The sequence below is a fragment of the Rhinatrema bivittatum genome, chromosome 3 (genome assembly GCF_901001135.1).
Source record: "Rhinatrema bivittatum chromosome 3, aRhiBiv1.1, whole genome shotgun sequence".
Taxonomy (NCBI): domain Eukaryota; kingdom Metazoa; phylum Chordata; class Amphibia; order Gymnophiona; family Rhinatrematidae; genus Rhinatrema; species Rhinatrema bivittatum.
In genome coordinates this window covers 540,531,725-540,547,931 of record NC_042617.1, presented here as the reverse complement: position 1 = coordinate 540,547,931, position 16,207 = coordinate 540,531,725, and the positions used below count along the sequence as shown (strand labels likewise).

Sequence of the window (16,207 nt, the reverse complement as noted above, 5' to 3'; positions counted from 1 at the left end):
TGCATAAAAAGTACATTTTTCATAAGATTGAATCCATTAACCCATTTGCTAGGAAAACACATCTGAAAGCCCTCCAGCTGAATCAGGAACTACAAAAAAATCAATCCATTTTGGAGAGCCTGTAAACTAATGACATAGGCTGCTTGGTGTAACTGCTGCAGAGGAGCCATCCACATTAGGTTGTAGTCTAGCACTAAAGTAGCAAATATTGGCTAAAAAAGTTATTTCAGCCTTTTCTAAAGTGCTCTTTAAATTATACCTCAAAGAAACCCTGATGTTTAAGTTTATTGTTCATATATTATTAACTGTAAATATATTTAGGGCTTCTGGTCCAAGTTGTTTATAAATTGCAATTTAGGTGCTTATTTTTCAGGCAATTAGGTGTATTTAGAGGGTAATGAAAACAGGTGATTATTGGTGTTTTTATGTTGCAGTACAGTTTTATTAAAAAAATAATACCTGAATACGGTGTACAATTCTGGTCGCCATATCTCAAAAAAGCTACCGTATAGTTGTGATGGAGAAGGTACAGAGAAGGGCGACCAAAATGATAAAGGGGATGGAACAGCTCCCCTGTGAGGAAAGACTAAAGAGGTTAGGGCTGTTCAGCTTGGAGAAGAGACAGCTGAGGGGGGATATGATAGAAGTGTTTAAAATCATGAGAGGTCTAGAATGAGTAAATATGAATCAGTTATTTACACTTTCGGATAATAGAAAGACTAGGAGCACTCCATGAAGTTAGCATGTGGCACATTTAAAACTAATCGGAGAAAGTTCTTTTTCGCTCAATCTACAATTAAACTCTGGAATTTGTTGCCAGGGGATGTGGTTAGTGCAGTTAGTGTAGCTGGGTTTAAAAAAGGGTTGGATAAGTTCTTGGAGGAGAAGTCCATTACCTGATATTAATTAAGTTGACTTAGTAAATAGCCACTGCTATTACTAGCAACGGTAACATGGGATAGACTTAGTTTTGGGGTTCTTGCCAGGTTCTTATGGCCTGGATTGGTCATAAGTACCTGGCCAATCCAGGCCATAAGTACCCTGGTCTGACCCAGTATGGCATGTTCTTATGTTCTTATAATCATACACAAGCCTGCCACAGATTAAAAACAAAAAAAGGTAAGGGTGGAGAATAGGGGCTGGGACATCTAGAAAGGAGGGGAAGGAGTATGTATGTGATGGTGATGGTGTAGTTGAGGGTGGAGGTTGGGTTCACAGGGCATATATGGCTAAGGGGGTTGGTAGTGTGTAAGTATGTGTGGCTAGGGGGTGGCTATATGGCCAAGAGGTTCCCTCCACCTTCCCCTTCCTTTCTTTGCTCCCCCTTCTCCCCATAGATTCCTCCCTCTCCATCATTGCCCTTTGTACATCTTCCTCTCCCCTTCCCCCTCTCCCTTGCAGTCATATCTCCTGTCAGCTTCTCTCACTGAGCCTCTTCACCCATAGCATTTCTTTTTTGGCTGGTGGGATTTTGCTCTATATTGGTCCCACTTAAATGACATCATCAAGGGCTGCAGTAGGATGACATCCGTGAGGCAGGGTGAGGCAGCCGCTTCAGGTGTCAAACTTTGGAAGCGGCAAAATCTGCTCCCCCCCCCCCCAAACTCCTCTAGCGGCTGCCTCACCCTGCTGCCTAAACAACAACGGACCCACGCAGAATTCCCCCCTGCACAGCCACGAGTGAAGCATTGTCCCGCTTGCAGCGAAGATGAAGGTGGTGCTGGTTCCCGGGTCAGTGGGTTTGTGTGTCGTGTTGGTTCCTGGTAGAGATGTGCTTCGGGTAAAAATTTCGTGTCGGGTTTCGTTTCGGGCCCCCCCCCCGTGGGAATTTTGTTTTTCCCATGGTTCAGGGATTTTTTTGGGGGGGGCCCTGATTTTCAGGTTAGTGCGCATTTAAGAGAGTTAGTGCACGCTAACTCCCGTTAGCTCGCACTAACTCGAAAATGAATTTTCAGTTCTCCCGAACCATTCCGAATTAGGCAATTTTGTTGAAATTTCGTTGAAATTGCCTAATTCTGGAAAAACAATTGCCCAATTCTGGAAAAACAATTGCCCAGGGGGGATGGTGAGGAAATATCTCAATTGAAAATAGGGTGCAAAAAACATGACATCAATTTTATGAACAGAAATATAATGATCATCATAATTTTATCAGGATTGCAGGAGCAGATGATGTTTGTCAGGAAAAGTCACCAAGCTGCTGCCCCTCTCGCTGCAGATCACCCACCTTGGGGGGAGCTGAGGAATCTTTGGTGGCCTTTCTGGTGGGGCAAACATGGACGGGCTCTGGCTTGGAGTAAGTGTGCGTGCATTGTGTCCCTCATGCATCCAGAGTGAGGAGCTGGCAGGGGTAGCTCTGCACGGTAAGTGGACTCGCTTTCCTCTGCAGGAGCAGACGGCAACCGACCACCCCCAACCCCTATCTCCTCCACCCTAAGCAACGGTGGCTGCCTTCCAGCTCACAGGGGTCGAGCAGTGCAGCAGCAGCGTCCCGGGCGGGTGGAGCACAAGGGAGATACTGCTGCCACAGCTCCTCTTCCTCCTCCTGTCTACCCGCTATAGGCCTCATCATGGCAGGGGATGGTGGCCAAGATCTTGGCACCCGGAGCCCAGTACCAGCTGCGAGACAGGAGGGGAGAGGCAGCGCCATCACTCGTTGCCTTTCTGCCACCCCGGGTCTGGGATGAGGGAGCCCTGGCTCTGTGCGTTCGGTGTCTGCGCTGCCTCTTCTTGGTCCTCTCGTCTTTGTGTAATTGAGCTCTGACTACAATCTGCAGCGGCTATGTTTGGCTAAAAGTTAAAAACAATAAGAATTGTAAAGAAAAAGAGGCAGGTGAACTTTCTGCACAGCATGCGCATGGGCAACCCTTGAGCTCGGTTTGTCCTGGCACCACAGGGCTAGGGTGGGGTAATCTGTCAATGGCAATGCCACAAGAAAAGGGTTGGGGGGGGGGGGGGTAGGAGGATGGATAGCACTTCTCCCAGCTGTACTGCCAGAGAGGGGAAGGCAACTGGTTGTTGTCTGTGATTGCCACATTCCTAGCAAGTCAGCTCAGCAGCAAATAGGCCCTGTCCTCCCAGGCAAGAAACTCCTTGAAGGGGAGGGAGCACCGAAAGAGAAGGTGCCCCGGTGAGTGTGAGTATATGTAGAGGTGTGTGTGTGTGTGTGTGTGTATGCGTGTGTATGAGAGATTGCGAGCCATGGGGAGGTTAAGAGAGCATTTGTGAGAGTGCTTGAGGGGGTGTGAAAGAGAGCATGTGTGCTTGGGGAGGGGAGAGAGCATGTGTGAGGGTGCTTGAGGGGGTGTGAGAGTGTGTGTGCTTGAGGGGGGAGAAAGAACATGTGTGAGGGTGTTTGGGGGGAGAGAGCATGTGCGAGGGTGCTTGAGGGGGTGTGAGAGTGTGTGTGCTTGAGGGAGGAGAAAGAGCATGTGTGAGGGTGTTTGGGGGGAGAGAGCATGTGTGAGGGTGTTTGAGTGGGTACTAGAGAGAGGAAGCCTATAGGAGGGCAGGGGTGGCGGGGGACACCATCTCATCCCTTGCTTCAGCAGCAGATTGCCTTGAGCCGCCCCTGATGACATCATTGGAGCTTACCCAAGGGTAGGCTAATTTTTTGGGATTTTTGGTAAGAACTGAAAAATTCAATTTCCCCATTGGAGATGTTTTATTGAGGTATTAGTTTTAACTGAAAATCAGAAGCCCAAAATATGAGTCAGCATTCCCAACAGCAAGAATCTGGCAAGAAACTTCCAAACTCGTGAAAGATGTTATTGGGTCAATATTCAAATAGTTTGTCTGGCTAAGTCCAGAACCTAGCCAGTAACCCATGGCCTTTAAAAATTCCTGTTCTCTGACCACCACCAAATAGTTAGCAAGATAAAACTTTTACAGATAACTTGGAGGTGCTCCAGAGATGTTCTGGGTGGAATTAAGTTAGGTGAATAAGTTATCTGACTAACTCTGATGTTTAGAAATAGCCAGATAACTTATCTTATTAAGTCTGGTCCTGCTGGAGAGCAGTCAAAGTTAACCAGACAAGTTTATATTGGCACTGCACTGCTGAATATTCTGAACACATTTTCTGGCTAACATTAACTGGATAATTTGTCTATTCCCCACCCAGCTGAATATAAGGGTCTATATTTTCTTCTTTTTATTCAAATGTGCATTATACAAAATAATCATTGGAAAGTTGGCTCTAAGGCAGTAATTTGTTCACAGGATTTTTTTTTCTTTACATTTATAAACTACTCAAGCATAGTGCCACTTGAAGACAACTCAAGCAATAGCCATCCTTGCACAATCATGGCAAATTATATCCGTTTTTGATATAATTTTTGAAAGAAAAAAAGCTACATCAATTGATATTGCAAAGCTCCACAGCCAGCATGAATAATTGCATTAGGAGGACCTCAGTTACTGTAATTTTGAGTCCCATAAACAGTAGCTAGGCCTTCTTTAATAATGCAATTTCCTATGGCAGCTCTTATTGTAAATAATAGTTGTTTGGGAGCTAAATTATTCAGTGTAGAGTATATTAAAGACAGGTTCCAGTGGTCATGTGTGCAGATGAGTGAAGGTAGGTAAGGCTTCTAATGGACAGGGGGGATGGTGAGGAAATATCTCAACTGAAAATAGGGTGCAGAAAACATGACATCAATTTTATGAGCAGAAATATAATGATAATCATAATTTTATCAGAATTACACACACTCACACACACACACACATACATATAAATATATTTATATATATATATATATATAATTACTAACAAAACTGGAAAATTTCGAGCACACGTTTCCACCTTTTATTCAGAAATACTTATAGCGAGGTTTTGGTCCCCCGACACGGACCGTGTTTTGCCACATGGGCTGCGTCGGGAGGGACAGAGGCCCAGCGAACACTATCATCAAAAACCAAAAGAGACAAAACAATGAGAAAATAAATAAAGAAGTGAAACCAAGGATCCACAATGCACAGAAAATAAATCAATGGAACAAAACAAAACAAGACACCAAAAAGCAGACATTTCTGCTTACATATGCAAACATTATTGTACATAACAAGGCAAAGATAAACTTAAAATTAACATAAATAGACAAAAAATCTGCTTTAAAAAATGGATGGATGAAATTGGTGTGACACCAAACATGTAAATATGATAAAGTATGCATATCAAATGGAAAGAGGGGAGAAGGAGGGGAGGGAAGGGGAAGGAGGAGGGAGGAAGGAGGGTAAAAGAGGCTCTGGGGATGAAGGGGACAAAGGAAAGAGGGAGAAGGGGGAGGGAGGAGGAGGGGACAGAAAAACAGGGGGAAAAAGGAGGGGAGGGGGAAGGGAAAGGGGATGAAGGGGACGAGTGAGGGGGAGGAAGGGGGAGAAGTGGGAAGGGAAAAGAAAGGGGAGAAGGGGAAGGAGAAGGAAGGGAAGGCAACAAAGAAAGGGGAAAAAGGGGGAAAAGGAAGGGAAAAGGGGGGAAGGGGAGGAAAAGCAGGAGGAAGGGGGGCGAGATAGTTTGTAGAGCTCAGCATGTAGCATACAAAAGAAACCTTATAAGAAGATCAATCAGTAAAACCAAAGTGGAGGGAGGGGGCGGGGAAACAGAAAGAGAGACCGAGAACTTGTAAAACCGCTTAGTGCATATGAGGACTGCATCCCAGAAGGAATCATTTGGTTGAGTGTATAACAGGAGAGCGCGACCATCCGAAAATAAAACAAAAGAAAGGGGGTACCTGATATAACTAGAAAATGACATGTGAAATAAACTTTAGTCCACTGAGTCTGAAAAACAAGGGACCAGCAAATTCAGTATGGCAAAAGGAACAATTAGAGTAAGATATAAGACAGATAATGGTGAAATGATACAGGTCAGAGGAAATGCCAGAAATACAACAGGGGCGCCTTGCGGAGGATTGTTCAGCAGAATACTGGAAAAGAACACAGACCATTGAATATCGCAATTAAGGCCAGCGGGATGGGAAGTGTTAGGAGTGAAAATCCACCACTGCTTATGCTTCAACAGCCTTGCATTGAAGTCACCTCCCCGAGTACATGGGGAAGGGACCTCAATAGCAAAAAAACACAAATCGTCAAGCTGATGATGGGAATCCAACCAATGTGAGACCAGTGGGGCTTCTTCATGGTCATTGGGAATGCAGCTCAAATGTTCAAAAATATGGGTCTTCAAAGCTCGGGAAGTTTTACCAACATACAGTAGTGGGCAGGAGCAAGATATCACATACACAACACCAGTAGTGTTACAGTTAGAAGAGTGGTAGATCGAAAAAAATTGGCCAGAGGACTGGTGCACAAAATGCTGAATGTTAAGGGAGAAGGGTCAAGCGGCACAGGACCCGCATGGGACATGGCCCACCTAGTCAGTCACGGCAGATGGAGTGAAGGGTAACTCAGAGGAGACAAGCGTGTCTTTAAGATTGTGGCCCCGAGTAAATGTAAAACAAGGGGCATCATGGAACAGTGGGTGGGGTGAAAGGATGTGCCAAAACTGTTGAATGATTTTGCAAACCCGGAAAGCCTGCGAGGAGAAGGGCAAGACACACGTAAGTTCAGAGGATGGGGGATGACGTTGTGGTGATAGAAGGAGATCATGTTTACTGAAAAGAGCCCGCTTGAGGGCCCGTTTTAGAAGTTTGGAAGGGTAACCCCATGACTGGAACCAAGCCAGCATAGAGTGAGCTTGGGTCAAGAAATCAGCCTTTAAAGATGGCCCGTGCCATTTTTAAAGATGGTGCCAGCCATCCAGTGCTCCTACCTTGTGACAGGGGCCGGCCAATGGCACGGATACCCTGTCACATGGTAAGGGCAAAGGGCCATCAGCGCCATTTTTATTAGTGGCAGTCGATGGCCCGAGAGCGGGAGATCGCTCCCGGGGCCCACTGGACCACCAGGTAATTTTAAAATGTTTTTTGGGGGGTCGGGAGGGTGGTGGAGGCTAAGGGAGTGGTTTTAAAGGGTCGGGGTGGGTTTTTTGTTTATCCGATCGGGCGCAGCTGATAAAAAAAAAAAACGATCGGGCCGGACGGAAAAAAATGCACGATTTGAATCAGAACCGGAACCGAACCGATTCCGGTTCTGATTCACATCTCTATATTTTAGTGCAAGAGTGACTCATGTTTTGATTTATTTTTTCATTCTCACTGAGTTTGGATTATTTTTTTGACATATTGACACTATACACAAGTAGTAGAATTTAAAAAAAAATTTGACCACAAAAGTTTATAGCTGTGCCACTGAATCTGTCCTCAAGCTGCCACAGATGACTTGGGGTTTTGAATGCTGGAACCTGTTAGAATTTCCCTTTTTCTTAAAGGGAACATAGAAATAAACTAAAGCATAAGACAGCCATATTATTCATGGCTACCTAGGTGATTTAACAATTGTATATATTTGAAAATGCAGACAGTAGTTGTTATCCCTGTCTTCCAACCCCAATTAGCTTCCAAAATAAGGTCACTGTACTATAATTACACCGTAGCAATTAGTGAATGACCCTCTCTTAGCCATGAGCTAAAGTCATTAAGTCAATTCAATGGATTCATGTTTATTGAGTTGTCTAAGGCCCCTAACCTTGTACACAGCTGATTGATATTGACAAAACCGAATTTGCTGATAACCGAGACAGCCATACAAAAAGAGATTTTGCCAATGGATATAGCTTTGTACCCTAAAGGTTTCATTATAGATGCACAACACAATAAAAAGTTATATATTTATACTCCACTGCCTCTTTCTTTCTTTAGATTTTGATTATAGATGCTGCTAGATTTTCTCTTGTGCTTGTCTTTTTGCTCAGTATTTTCTACTATCTGTTGTATGGGCAAATGCATGAAGCTAGTAATATGAAAGGAATGGTCTTCCATTTCCACTTTACATGCTAGGCCTCCGATACCCAGGCCTGTAACGGAAACAAAAACCTGTGCCGTATTCAGAAACTAAGACTAAAAGCTATTCGTAGTCATATTCACTTCCATTCCTACAGTCACTGAAGACAAAAAAGTTGACGAAAGGGAGGAAAGCCAAACAGCTGTTTAGCAGGTCTTCACATCTCAAATTAGTTAAAGGAGAATCCTGTTGTATTTAAAAAAAAAAAAGTTTACTTCAGTTTATGCACAGTTGATGACATCAGCTATGAATGTATCTAATGATCTTTTTGGATTCCTTCCTAAAACAGATTACATAGTAAACTGTTGACTAATTCATAGACACAGGCAAAATTAGAAGTGATTTAAAGAAACAAGATTTGATTAAGTAATTCCTTAGAATGGCAGATGCGCCATCTCAAGAGCATCCACTTTCCCTTTCCTGTCATAGACAACAGATACATTTTTCAGCTTATCATTCATACACTAGACATAGATCAATAAACAAATAAATTATAAATGGAAAGGATAACTTTCAAAAATGTGCATGTATGTAAAAAGCATGAACTGCACAAGTTCAAACCTATCTGGATAAATGGCGATTTATCTGGCTAAGTAGTGGCACCTAGCCGGATAAGTCCAAAAAGCACTACTTAGACGGACAAATAGCACTTTTCAGACTTATCTATGTAGGCCTGTTGCTACTTATCCGAATAAGCAACTCATATAGCCACGTATTTGTACTTCCAATTTTAAAAGGATATACGTGTAGATTTTAATCTTGTTAATTTGATGTTTTTACCCCCGTATGCTAGCTTTTATGCGTTATGGGATTTTCTAATGTGGGCGCAATGAAATAACTATTTTTACCAATTAGCTTCACCTAGTCCAATTGTGACTCGTGAAGCCCCTTCTGGCTGTTCAGCTTGATGTCCCCCACCATTGCAATCAGACCCTCTACCCTGTAATTTTTTTCAATTTTGCAATGTTTATAACCACTTACACTTGATATAGAGCAGAAGTAAATAAACACAAGTAAAAGACTTACTCATGTCACTTTGGCAGGATGTTTAAAAAGCAAGTTATGTGCATATATGCTGGCCTCTCCCTGGAATGCCCTCGTCCCCCCCCTCCCCTTTTTCATACATGCAATTTTATTCACGGGTCCTGATTTACACATGTATGTTGCCATTGTTAAAGTGCCATATACTTGCGCATGTGCCATTTTACACATATGCTATTTTTTATGCACGCCTCTTCTGAAAATCTACCTCAATGTTTTCATTCTCTTATATTATCAATAGAAAATACTAAAGGTTTATGTAATTGTATCCATGAAACATTGAATATCAACTGAAAACATCAATATATTTGTTTCTCCATGTATTTGAACCCAAAAGATAGCAATACATACTGGGAATAACATAGATAAGGTACAGCACACTACTGGAATGAGAGCAATCAATTTTAAAGGTCAGTTTGAAATGAGTCTTTTCTTGATTATGAAATAATCTACTAAATTCTGTTGTCGAGTCCAACACTGTTTATCCTTATTCTATGGTATTGTTATAACATAGATAGTCATGACTGCTGTCACTGCCTGTCCATTCTCCAGATCCTGTCCTCTCAAGTTGAAAAGTAAGTCACAACTAGATTTAAAAAGGCCACAGCTTTTTCACGCAAAAAACAAAACACTTCTGTACTTGAGACAAGCACTGTTAAAGTGATCTGAATGCTTGCCATGAGTTAGTTAGGTACTCAAAAATTACAAGATAGGCTGGCCTACTGTTATCATAGCCAGGCCAGATCCATGAAAGCTGTGTGTCTCTACTATCTTTCCAAGCTAGGACAGCCCATTCTGGTGTTGGGTACACCTGGATCATGCCTTGCAGTTTCCAGAGGTTTACCAGGTACTGCTCTGCACCGTCTCCCTGCAATCCCGATGCGGCTGCACCTAACTCAAGCCTTGCAGTTTCCAGAAGCACTGCAGGCGCTGCTCCAGACTGCTTGCCTGCTGACCTGATGCAATAGCATCTCGGTGGCAAACTAAAATGGCCCAACCCAGTGTGGCTGCACTCACTTCATATGTTACATGTCCTGAGATACATCGGGTGCCGCCCCAGGCCACCTGTCTGCTGCCCCAATATGGCATTCCTTCACCTGCAAACCTTTGCTAACTGATGCACAGCTCATGTGAGAGGGTCCCTCATTCTTCATGAGATAGGTTACATATCACTTTCCTGTGGGAATGATACTTAATTTTTAAATTGGCCAATTTATTTGAGCATATAATTATTTATCTGTATATTTGACATTGAAAATTACCCTCATAAAGGTTAACCCTGAATCAACTTAAAAGAATATATATATATATATATATATATATATATTATATATCATCATTTAGGAATATTTTGATAAATGGTAGAGGGATTATGTATTATAGATGAATTGATCTTTTTATATGTGTTTTTAATTTTTGTACTCAACTATTGAATAAACAATTATTTGAACATTGACTATGAACATAATACAATAGTGTTCTTTTCTCATTTGGGTTGGGCGTGTATGCGGGTGCGTGCGTGTGTATATGTAGAAGGGACCTCCCATTCAACATTTTTGGCAGCTCCAAAGGTTAAGAGAAATGATGACTGGCTTCAAGTTGCTTCTTTGGCATTGTCTTCCCCTGCTCAATTTATTTCCTTCATAAAATAAGCCTGATTTATAATAGTGGATTACAGATGGTGCATAGCGTATACAAGTCTGGATGGATGATGGCACATGTTATTATTGATAGAGTGCTAGAGCTGGTTTTCTTCTTCGGTTGGTACATATACAGTGCCAATGGAAACCCTTTATTGTGCAAGTCAAAAATTAAATAAGCAATTAGTAATCGCTCCAGATGTGGATAGGGACATAGTTTCAGCATGGATGCATTATTTATATCATTTCATTTTCCCATGTGCATTGCTTGCATTCTAGCACACTCAATATTTTTTAAAACACACCTATCTTTTCTACAACATGCTTGCCTTTTTACAGTTTGTAGATTTTGAATAAAATGTGAGCTGAAATGCTTTAGTATGCAGTGAAATGACAAATGACAAAAATGATATTATGTTAGATTTTAGATGTTATCATTTTAGATGGCAAGCACAACAAAACAATACAACAAATATTAATGTTTTCATGTCATTTTAAAATGGCAGCACATTCCTATAAATCAGTATTCCTTGTAGTATTCAGACTGGGCTACCAGTCACAGAACACAGTTTCACTGTTTGGTAAATAAATATCATTCAGTGTCCTGTGCATTCCTTTCTGAGGTGATTTTATATTGTGCTTGTCAGGTACAATCAATCTGTTAGCATCAGTGGGTGATAGTTATATAAGCAATACCTCAAAAGAGTATTCACTGGCAAAACAAAAATTGGCCACACACGAGACCCAACATTTTTAACTATTCCAACATTTACTGGAGAAGTAGAAGGAAGCAGAAGTTTCAGAGTAATCTTCCTTTCTCTATGTTCATTAGACAAGACTCTAATTTTTTTTTAATTACATCAGTATTTAAAAGATACATAGATAGATGCATCCCTACATTTTGGGGGCAATTTTATAAAGCAGCCCACAGAAAATTCTAAATGAAATACATGACTAAGCTATAGCGATTTTCAAAGCGAGCTTGTGAGCTTAAATTTGGTTTGAAAACTACCCCACCCAAACTACCAGAGTTTTTCAGACAAATGTAAGTGCATGCTTTTAAAACCATGTGGAATCAATGCAAGCACATAATACATACATAACTGAAACCACATAGTTTGAAATTCAATCTATGATTATAAAGCCTACAATATGTTTGATTACTGTCTGATTACTGTTTGATTGTTCTCTATTACCCTAGTTTTGTTATCCAGGTTCTTTTCTAACTTGTTAAATGTAAGACAAGACTTTGTCATTGTTGTTTCGCAAGTTACAATGTAAACCGAAGTGATAATTAATCCTGTTAATTGAACCTTGGTATATAAAAAGTTATAAATAAATAAATAAATAATATTTAATGTTGACAATCACATGAATCTTTGGAAACTATGTTAAACATCAAAACTTTTGTAAACCGTTGTGATGGCGAAACTCGACAAACAAATAAATACATAAATAAAAGAACAAACCTCTTAACAACTCTGCCCCACCCCCAACACCTCTGCTCACTGTGAGTAAACTTATGTGCATTACCAGCCATTTGCATATGTTTACCCTCATACTGGGCAGGCAGATTTATAACAGGCCATTTATATGGGTAAAGCACTGTTTGTTCTACCTGTGAAAATGCCTTTGAAAAATTACCCTCTCTAAAGTGACCTCATACCATTCCCAGCAATTTAAAAACTGGAGGAAAATTAATTTCTCCAAAATAACTGATGAGCATTAACAGAGTCAAAGACAACCTTTTTGATTAATTGTCCATTAAGTATGGAAAATGCATGCCCACTAGCTTCCACTTAGGAACATTTGAAGTAATACACATTGACATCTGCTGAAAACTGAAAAGCACCTCAGAAGCTAGGAGCTAGGCCTGCCCTGCCCAAAAGCACTTCATAATTTTCAGTATCTGCTTTCTTTTATGATTTGATTGCCGCCCCTTTTAAATTTACTGAGATGAATAGGGATGTTGCATCTTCTAACTACATTGACATAGTTATATTTCATGCATATGAGTTAACATTTATTTCATCATAACCTAGTGAACCAAAGGTACCTGCACTATCCCAATAGTAAATAGAAACCACAGTACATTAGTTTCAGAATTGTTACTTGTTCAATCCTCTCTTCAGCCATGGAGCATTTCTATGCAAAGACATTTTTTGAGGTTAATGCAATGCAATATGATTAGGTTAAATAGATATTGCAGTTTAACTGGGTATAGCTTATGAGGAAGGAAGGCATATTCTGCAAAAAAAAAGATGACTTATGCTGTGCTCTTAGTGTTCAGAGCACAGCTCCGGAGAATTCACGGTGCATTTCATATTGGGCACCACCTCTGATCTTCTACATAGAGACTTATTCATCATGCAGGAAGGTGTAGCTAGTGCTTGAGGATCATGTGTGTCATTCTTTAAAGTACCCCTCTAGAACTCATTAAAACACAAATGGATCACAGGACCATGTGAGAGGATAAAGGAATATTGCTGTTAATCTACAGTGACTCTTTTCAAACAGAGAATCATTTCAGTGAGTTTCTTACTTTCCAAGTTAACTCTTCTGAGGCACAAATTAAATAAAAGCAAGATGATGTACATGTGACAGAACCCTACACCGTGCCTGTAATCTGCTTTGAAGTGCTGAAAAGCAGAATATAAATAAATGTCACTAGACCTCCAGGAGGATTGTCTCTGGACCTCCAGGAGGATTTGGTGATGGTTGATGGGTACGTGGTGAGAGAGCTTCAGTGTGGCTATTGGCTTGTGTAAATTCTCTAAATAGTTTGATAATTCTGAGAATCTGATTGAAGAGGTTTGGCACTAATAGAGAAAAAGCACTGATGCAGAGAGTTACCCTGACATTACAGAGGTACTTAAGGGTCTATCTTTCACTATCAGAGGATAACATTCAACCAAAGCCAGAAATGGTTGTGTCCCATGGTGAATATATTAATGTGGAAACATTGGAATAATCGGTGAAATACCAAATCATTGGAAACTGAACTAAATAGTTTAATGGATGATAATCAAAATAACTTTAAATATCTTTGCTTGCTGGAAACATATTAGGGCTGATTTTCAAAGCCTTACGCATGAACGGGGGGGGGGGGGGGGGGGGGGTGTGCACATCCGGCCTATTTTATAAAGGCCCGGTGACGCTCATAAATCTCTGGGACGCATCTAGGTCCCGGGGCGAGGTGGAGGCAGAGCCAAAGGCCTCCGGCACAGCAGCCATTTGCCACTGTGTCGGAGGATCGTGTGCCAGCAGGCGCAACTTGTGCCTGCCTCCAGGCAGGAGCAAAAGGAGAAACAAAAATTTTGGGGGGGGGAGGTTAGGTTAGGGTTAGGGGGCAGAAAGGCTAGGGGAAGGGGTAGGAAGGTCAGACGGGGGGGGGGGTAGGGAATGGGGGAAGCCCGCGGGCATCGGCGCCTACAGGGTGCACAATTATTCCCCCACTTGCGTGCGTCGACCCCTAATTTTATAACATGCACGCGCCTGCATATTATAAAATCAGGCGTACATGTGTGCACGCCAGGTAGCGCGGGCACATGTACACCCACACGTACGTATGAAAATCTACCCCATTGTTTGGAATGTCACTTATCATTGGATACATGTTAACTATTGGGAAGATAGTTTCTGAAATGCGTATTTTGTGTAGAGATGTGCTTCGGGTTAGGATTTCGTATCAGGCTTCAGTTCGGGGCCCCCCCGCGGGAATTTCGTTTTTCCCATGGTTCACGGTTCTTCTTTCGGGGTCCCCGATTTTAGGGTTAGCACTCGCTAACACCTGATAGCGCGCACTAACCCAAAAATTAATTTTTGCCGAAATGTTTTCCAAAATTTCGGAAAAAATGCGATCGTTTTTTGGTTCTCGCGAACCATTCCGAATTAGGCAATTTCAACGAAATTGCCTAATTCTGGAAAAACAATTGCACATCCCTAATTTTGTGTTCTGCTTTTTGTCCCCCTTTAGTTGGAAATCAAAAGAGTTCCCACTAGAGGGAGTTTTGGTAAGTCTTGGGGGGGGTCAGGAGGGTGGGGGGTTTGTTTAAATTCGCTCCTTTAGACGGCCAAATAATTCGGTGAAGATTTGTTGTATTCGTGGGGAATTGCGATACGTTTCGCTTCCCCACGAATACAACAAATATGGCCCTATACGTTGTGGATTACAAATACGTTGGAAACAAATGCACACCTCTAGGTTTAGGAGGACCTGTTAACTGGGTGAACTGTTTGCCAAACTAGTAAACTGGGAATAACAAGGGTACACATCCCTTTTAAAATCCCCCGACTTAAGTGGTAGAAGCGAGATTTGCATGCCCATGTACACACCCACTTAAAATTTGGTGCACATGTGCTTGTTGCCAGGCTATTTTATAAAATGCTTGCATATATGTGCGTAAGTTATAAAATAGCCACGTCCCTGGGTATGGGCCGATGCACGCGTGCTAATGTGCGCCTGCACGCAGGTTTGAAAGCTACCATCTTGGGGGAAGTTTTCAAAAGGATTTGCATGCTTAAAACTTTACCCATTTAAGTGGGCTTTTGAAAATTGCTACAATGTTTGCCATTGAATTGTCACTATGTTTTACACGCATAAGTATGCTTAATGCAGGTAAATGTCTTATGGAAATTGTTATAAATAAATAAATAAATATGAAATAAATATGGAAATAAATAAATGTTACATTTACACATAACTCCTATGAAAATTACTTCCTTAATGACCAAAGCCACTCTTAAGCAAAATACAGTAAAATTGCATTGTAAATAAAGGCTCAAAATACAAACCACCTATACAAACAATCCAAATACACACATAACCAAAACAGGCAGTAATATGCCAGACAACATAACATGCCTCCAAATCCCCAATATAAAATTATCAGAGTCAAACCACTGCTGCCTTCTCCCTCCTAACCTTCTAACAGTGGAGGAGTGTGGAAATTGCCTGAGCCTAATGTTGTATTAAAGAACAGTATATGTGAATGAATAAAAATATATACTTAACTTATCTAATGTGGGATGAAAAGCTTTTGAATATTCATCAGAGCTTATTACCTTGTAATAATATTGATGTTATCAAGTGATGTGTTTCTTTCTAGTGAATAAATAATGTAATTCAAAATTAGATATTCTACCATGCTCAAATACTTTTTCAGTTAAATAAGATCCATGTAGGTAAACAAAAACTTGAGCAATGAATTGTGATATCAACTGTAATCACTGTTTTCTTTAGCCTGATATTACTAATATTTCTAGTGGCCACATAAATGTAGGAGTATGCAGGAGTTTTTGTTTTTGTTGGAGGGGGAGAGGCATTGTTTTTCTTTGGGGCTTTAAAAATTTTTATTTTACTTTTCTTAGTGCAAACTATTTTATAATAGTACACATCAAATCAACTGCACAAATAAAAGTACACACACTGCCCTCTCCCACACCTCAGGTTTATCAGCCCCGCTACAGACCTCCTGCCAACAAAACAAAAAAAGATCCCTCAGATGTAGTGACAACCTCTCAGATCCATCCACCAAAGATCCCTCCCCTGGACTTTGCAGCAGTTCCCCCACATCTTATCCCATTTGTGAATATATTTCATTGGACTGGATTGATCTCTA

The 16,207-nt window shown here is 41.2% G+C and overlaps 1 protein-coding gene across 1 annotated transcript in view; it reads left to right on the top strand.

Moving 5' to 3' along the window:
* Positions 1 to 16,207, top strand: part of LOC115088274 (sodium/potassium-transporting ATPase subunit beta-1-interacting protein 2-like) — a 780,772-nt gene that overhangs the window by 368,774 nt on the left and 395,791 nt on the right. The gene's annotated exons all lie outside the window — the stretch shown is intronic.